This window comes from Cyprinus carpio, chromosome B15, assembly GCF_018340385.1.
Source record: "Cyprinus carpio isolate SPL01 chromosome B15, ASM1834038v1, whole genome shotgun sequence".
Taxonomy (NCBI): Eukaryota; Metazoa; Chordata; class Actinopteri; order Cypriniformes; family Cyprinidae; genus Cyprinus; species Cyprinus carpio.
The window spans coordinates 7,360,386-7,366,818 of NC_056611.1; the positions used below are offsets into that span (position 1 = coordinate 7,360,386).

General features: G+C 36.3%; 1 long non-coding RNA gene across 1 annotated transcript; it reads left to right on the forward strand.

Moving 5' to 3' along the window:
- The first annotated feature begins 4,970 nt into the window (after positions 1–4,970).
- Positions 4,971–6,030, forward strand: LOC122139781. The gene is made up of 2 exons (XR_006156527.1): positions 4,971–5,829; positions 5,916–6,030. It is a non-coding gene; the product is annotated as an uncharacterized LOC122139781 (long non-coding RNA).
- The last annotated feature ends 403 nt before the right edge of the window (positions 6,031–6,433 follow it).

A 6,433-nucleotide genomic window follows, 5' to 3' on the forward strand; every position in this document is an offset into this window, starting at 1 on the left:
CATATATACGTTCCTTAGTCCTCCTACTTCCCTTTTTAACATATCTTAACCTTTATCTTTACTGTTCCTTTTATTCTAGTCATTATACAATAACGGTTTTTCTAAGGCATTTCTATTTTTCTTTTCAATATGTTTGTATCCTTTAGCTTGAAGATCTATTTTATTTTTCTAGTACAGTTAATTCATTTCCATTCTTTGGCTTTTTTGAAAAAATTAGTTGACCTAAAGACATACAACAACATTTTATAATAATCATTATAATTGTCAATCCTAATAGAATTAATCCTCCATATAAAATATACCAACCAATCCTAATGAGATAATTAATCCAAGCCATATGTCTCTTGTAACAAAGTTAAACACAGCTTTAGCTGCTTTCCGCATACCTTCTACTCCTTGTTTCACAAATTCCTCAGGAGCTTTGAACCATCGTGGTCCTCCTTTTATTTTTTGACCTTTAATTTCTGTACTGGTATTGCAAATATCATTTTTCAACCAGTTTAAACCAAAATAATAATTCTTATCATTTGCTTTACACCAGTTTTCTTTCCAATTCTTTCTTTCAGTCGTTAGTGATAAATCATCAATCACTATAGCACCTAATCTCGTTAATGGTCCATTTTTTCCTCCTTTTGGAACCCTGTACCTTAATAAACTATTCATTGCAATATAAACCGGTCCATGAAACATTTTCCATTTTAAGATTTCTATCTATAATTCTTATCACTCCTCTGGCTCCATAACTCATTTCATATTTATTAGTCAGTTTACTTCTCTTAAAAGTCCAAGGTAATGGAACTATCCCCTCGCTCCAATATCATAAAACTGATGCTATCTGATTGATAGTAATTTGATCATGTCATTCGGAACATTTTTCAATAATTCTTCCACACAGTAAAATCCTGAGTGTTAAATTAACACTGCTTGGACTATATATGGTCCCATTCTAAAAGAGAGTTAAAGTAATACTGAAACAGTGTTAAAGTTAATGAGATAATTAAGTGATTAATTAAGTGCTTATTGAGCATTAGTGATGAACACCTGTTGTTAACAAGCAGAAATCACTGAAGAAATGAGAAACGCAAGAACTACAACTGACTTCAGCCACAGCCTTAAATTAAAATCAACTGAAATAAAAGAAATTAAATCTCTCAAGATCTCAGCAGAAGATCAAGCAGCATCACCAGCTTCACTCATTACTAACCAGTTTGACTTTTTTGTCATGCATCTAAAAAATTCTTATGAAGAATTAACTGAAATTTAAATGTTAATGTTTCTTTAAAAGAATAAAATTTAAAGTCACCATTGTGGCGATAAGCTTTATTTCAGTTTACTTCTTGACCCCTGACTTTTTAACATTAGTTTTTCACTGTAATTGTGTTTGTGAAACACATTTGTTATGTTGAAAAAATGTGATCAAATTATATGGGTAATTTTTTGATGATGCAGTCAAGTCAAGTCACCTTTATTTATATAGCCCTTTAAACAAAAAAAGATTGCGTCAAAGCAACTGAACAACATTAATTAGGAAAACAGTGTGTCAATAATTCAAAATGACAGTTAAAGGCAGTTCATCATTGAATTCAGTGATGTCATCATGCAGCTCAGTTCAGTTTAAGTAGTATCTGTGCAATAATTTGCAATCAAGTCAACGATATCCCTGTAAATGAAGTGTCCCCAACTAAGCAAGCCAGAGGCATGTGGAATTACATTTGTTTCTATAAAAATGAACGAAACTTTATAAAACTGAACGTAACTTTTTCAGAAACTATCAAAAATATGCCATTACAAAAGAAGAAAAACACAATGAAAATAAAAAAAAATGAACTCAGTCGCACAAATTTAACAGGCTCTTCAAATATGCTTCATTCTTTGTTAATGTTTTTCAAAGATTCGTTTTCGGTAACCGTGGATTCTGAATGCATTGCCAAAGATTTTGCTTACGTTTCGCAGCTTTTCGTTTGGTGTTTTGACACAAACTTCTCGTGGGGGCGGGCTTAACAGTGATCTACTCTGATTGGATAGTGAGCTTTTGATGGACAGGTGCTCTCTGACCGGGAAGAACAGATGCCACTCAGTGGCGCGCATATTGGAAAGCTCTCGAGGTGATTTGTATTACTAAATATTTAAATAATATTTGGCCTTCGATCGTCTCAGTCTGTAAAGATGAGCTCTTGTCCTTCAAGGCACCTTAAAGTAAGCTTGTGTTACTGAATGACAATAATAACCCGCAACGAACTGCTGCACACTGTAACATGAAAAACTTGTATCAATGTTATTGGTTACTTCAGTAACACAAGCTTACTTCAAGCTGCCTTGAAGGACAAGTGGAGGAGGAAGATGATGCCGCTCCGTGTCTCTCCTGAGAGCTCATCTTTACAGGCTGAGATGATCAAAGGTCAAATATTATTTACATATTTAGTAATACAAGGCACGACGTATTGCATACAAATCACCGCGAGAGCTTTTTTTTTTCTTTTTTTATTAATGCAGAGAACAAAAACATACAAAAGTATAAACATACATCACATAATATCAACCAAAAAAAAACAAAAAAAAAAAAAAAAACCAATAAAGAATAAAATAGAACTAAAGAAAAACAGGGCCAAAATCTGAACAAAATTACACAAGGAGATCAAAGGCAGAGCAAATTCTAACAGTCCTTATATCTTTCTTATTAGTAGATACTGAGATTACATTCAAATAGTTTTCCATTTCTTTTAGGAAAACAGAGAAGACAGGTTTACAGTTGGAGAATTTGCATTTGTGAATGTGAAAGTTGTTTAGGAAAAAATTAAATTAATAACAAAACTGATATTTTCGTTTGTGGGGTCAGAGTCATAATACCCAAATATAATGTTTTTCATATGTACTGAGAAGCCTGACAAAATCTTACTTGACAAACACACCAATATCATCCCAAAGTTTCTGAGTGTAGTGACATGACCAAAATAAGTTTTCAGTTTCTTCAGAACTCGAACAAAAAGAGCTTGTAAAATCAATGTCAGATTTAAATCTTTGAATAAACTTCTTTACAGGGTAGAACCTATGTATGAGCTTAAAATAAATTTCTTTCACTTTGTCGGTGAAAAAGAATTTTTGCGGTAGAGACCAGATTTAATCAACACGAGAACTTTCCAATATGCGCACCACTGAGTGGCGTCTGTACTTCCTGGTCAGAGAGCACCTGACCATCAAAAGCTCACTATCCAATCAGAGTAGATCACTGTTAAGCCCGCCCCCACGAGAAGTTTGTGTCAAAACACCAAACGAAAAGCTGCGAAACGTAAGCGAAATCTGTGGCAATGCATTCAGAATCCACGGTTACCGAAAACGAATCTTTGAAAAACATTAACAAAGAATGAAGCATATTTGAAGAGCCTGTTAAATTTGTGCGACTGAGTTCATTTTTTTCATTGTGTTTTTTTTCTTTTGTAATGGCATATTTTTGATAGTTTCTGAAAAAGTTACATTCATTTTTATTGAACCAAATGTAATTCCATAGAGGCGACAGAGGCAAGGAACCAAAACTCCATCAGTGACAGAATAGAGAAAAACCTTCGGAGAAACCAGGCTCAGTCAAGGGGACCAGTTCTCCTCTGACCAGTAGAAACCAGCAGTTGCAGTTGTCATGCATAGTTTAACACACTATAAAAGAAACAATATGAAGAACTTTAAAAACACTTGACACACGTTTAAAACATCTGTTTCGTTTAAATACCCAGACATCAAGAATCAGCATATGAATCTCAACAATGGTGATGATCATCAGACAGATTCATGTTGCTTTGCATTCAGGGTGCACCAATCATAACTCTTCCATGGCTCCCAGCATGCTTAGTTCTTAAACTGCTCCCTCGATTGAACAAATCGTGCCCATGGATTAATAAGCCGTACCCACGAATTTCCAATCTGTGAGCTCAGATTTTGTAAACCGTACCTTCGTTTTTTGAATCCATAACCACAAATTCATAATCTGTGCACACGCTTTCGCAATCCTTTCCCTCGGATTTGTAAACTCATGGATTTGTGGCCCCGCCCCCACCGGCAGATTCATTTGTGTTTATTAAACATTATTTTCATAGTAGCCTATGAGACCATGATCCGCACTCACAAAATTGTCTTCTTTTAGCGTTTATTTTACATTAATCACTAATAGCATAAGACACCGCCGCCATTTGTTTTATAACCTAAAATAAACGCTAAAAAGAAGAATAGAAAATTCCCTGAATTTTCTAAAAAAAAAAAAAAAAAAAAAAAAAAGGTAGAGTTTCAAGAGAAGAAGTCTGGGGGAAAAAGCTTAGTATAATAAAATAACCTAAATAAGTCTTCATGTTAAGAAAGAATAGTACACAATCACATTTCCAAAACTGTAAAAGTTATTTAAAAATAAAGCATTCATGATTTATTTTATGACAAACATTTTACTGTCTTAAGTGCACTCATTTATTTAGCTATATAAATTAAAATAATAATAATAAAAAATAACTATTATGACTTACAAAAGAGGAACAAATTACTCCAGAGTCAGACACAATGCCAGGTTTTTTATACAATAATAATCAAGTGCTCAGATGATCACAAATTAAACAAAATTTTGATGCACATCTTTCTTATTAAATCTTTGTATTCCACCTCGCACTACAATTGATAGAGAATCACTTAAGACACTTTGCTGTAGGCCTATTCCACATAATACTATTCAATAAAACAGTATGGTAACACGTAGGCTACCTAGGAGGTTGCTGCATGAATCAGTAAGTTTAAAAATCCAAGGGAACGGACTGCGAAAGCGTGCGCACGGATTATGAATTTATGGGTACGGATTCAAAAACCGAAGGTATGGTTTACAAAATTTGAGCACACGGATTGGAAATTCGTGGGTACAGTTTATTAATCCGTGGGCATGATTTGTTAAACCGAGGGAACAGTTTAAGAATTCGTGAGTACGGATTACAAACTGAGGTGACTTCTCGGGCTCCGAAACTTTTAATTTTTGTTGTGACTTTTTACTTCCCTATTTTGTGATGTTCAAAAATCATATCAAAATTATCAGAATATTTTGTCACCATTGCCGAGATTCACATGCCGATTCTTCATGTCTATGAGTGACAGAATTAAAGCCTTCTTATAACCCATAATTTTAAAAGTGGTTCATATGATTATTACATAGGATCACAGAACTGCAATAATATGAAATTCTTAAAGGAGCCGTATGTAGGATTGTGGCCTAAACTGGTACTGCAATCACTATAAAAATACTGTAGAGCGGTGTATCCCCTCTCCCTACCCCCTGATTCGAGGTTGCCAGATGAGCTGCAGGATTCAGCAGAAACATAGGCTGCTTCAATGAGCTTCCAATGGCAAGTGACGAACAGACGTACACAGTAAGTTTTTTTTTTCTGTTAATTATGTTTATGCTTCATGAGAGATATTTTGATAAGTAATTATTACGAAAAACAAATCGATTTACAAGTACTAAAGTTTTTGTCATAAGTAGGCTAACAAATAACCAAAACATTTGCCACAGCAATTATAACGCGGGACAAATTCAATATCATGTTACGGTAAGAACGATGGAAGACCAGGGTGGGATCCAGTTAACAGTCTTTAATGAATAAAGTAAACTTGTCTTCACTGAGTAATTAGAACACAAAAATTCACAGGCATTAAACAGAGCCAGAACAGAAACCTCCAGACGACTGGATCAAAGAAAATCTGTATCAACTTCCACGAGGACAGAGGCAGGGACCCCGAGATGCATTCAGCCAGTCAGAAAATAGTGAAGACAGCGGGCAGGGCGAACAGCCAAGGGCGAGCGCTGAACAGGTACTCTGCAAACAGGCACAGCTGGATAATACACAGTCCAATAGCAGTATAACTCACAGCAGAAATTATAATTTCACTCTCCACAGACAGGACAGGACAGGACTGGACGAGAGAACAGACATCTCTCACGAAAAGTCATTGAATAATCCGACAACAAGACAGGGCTAGGAACAGGGAATAAGAAGCTGAGACAATCAAGAGGAAAAAGGGGACAGGTGAGGAGAAGGGAACGAAAGGGGAACCAGCTGAAAGAGATAATGAGCGGAGGAGTGGAAGTGTGTGCGTGATTGTGTGAGTGAGTGAGTGTGACCACAAGAGGGAGACAGAAAGAGAAGCCAGGATCATGACAGTACCCCTCTCTCAACGAGCGCCCCCTGGCGCTCCTGAGGCCAACTGGCGAGACCGGAGGAAATCATCGATGAGTGAAGGATCCAGGACGTCCCGGGAGGGAAACCCAGCTTCTCTCCTCAGGACCATACCCCTCCCAGTCGACAAGATACTGATGGCCGCGTCCCCGACGGCGCATGTCGAGAATCCGGCGAACCCTATAGATAGGGTTATCATCGACAAGACTAGGGACGCGGACCGGGCGAGAAGGGGGACG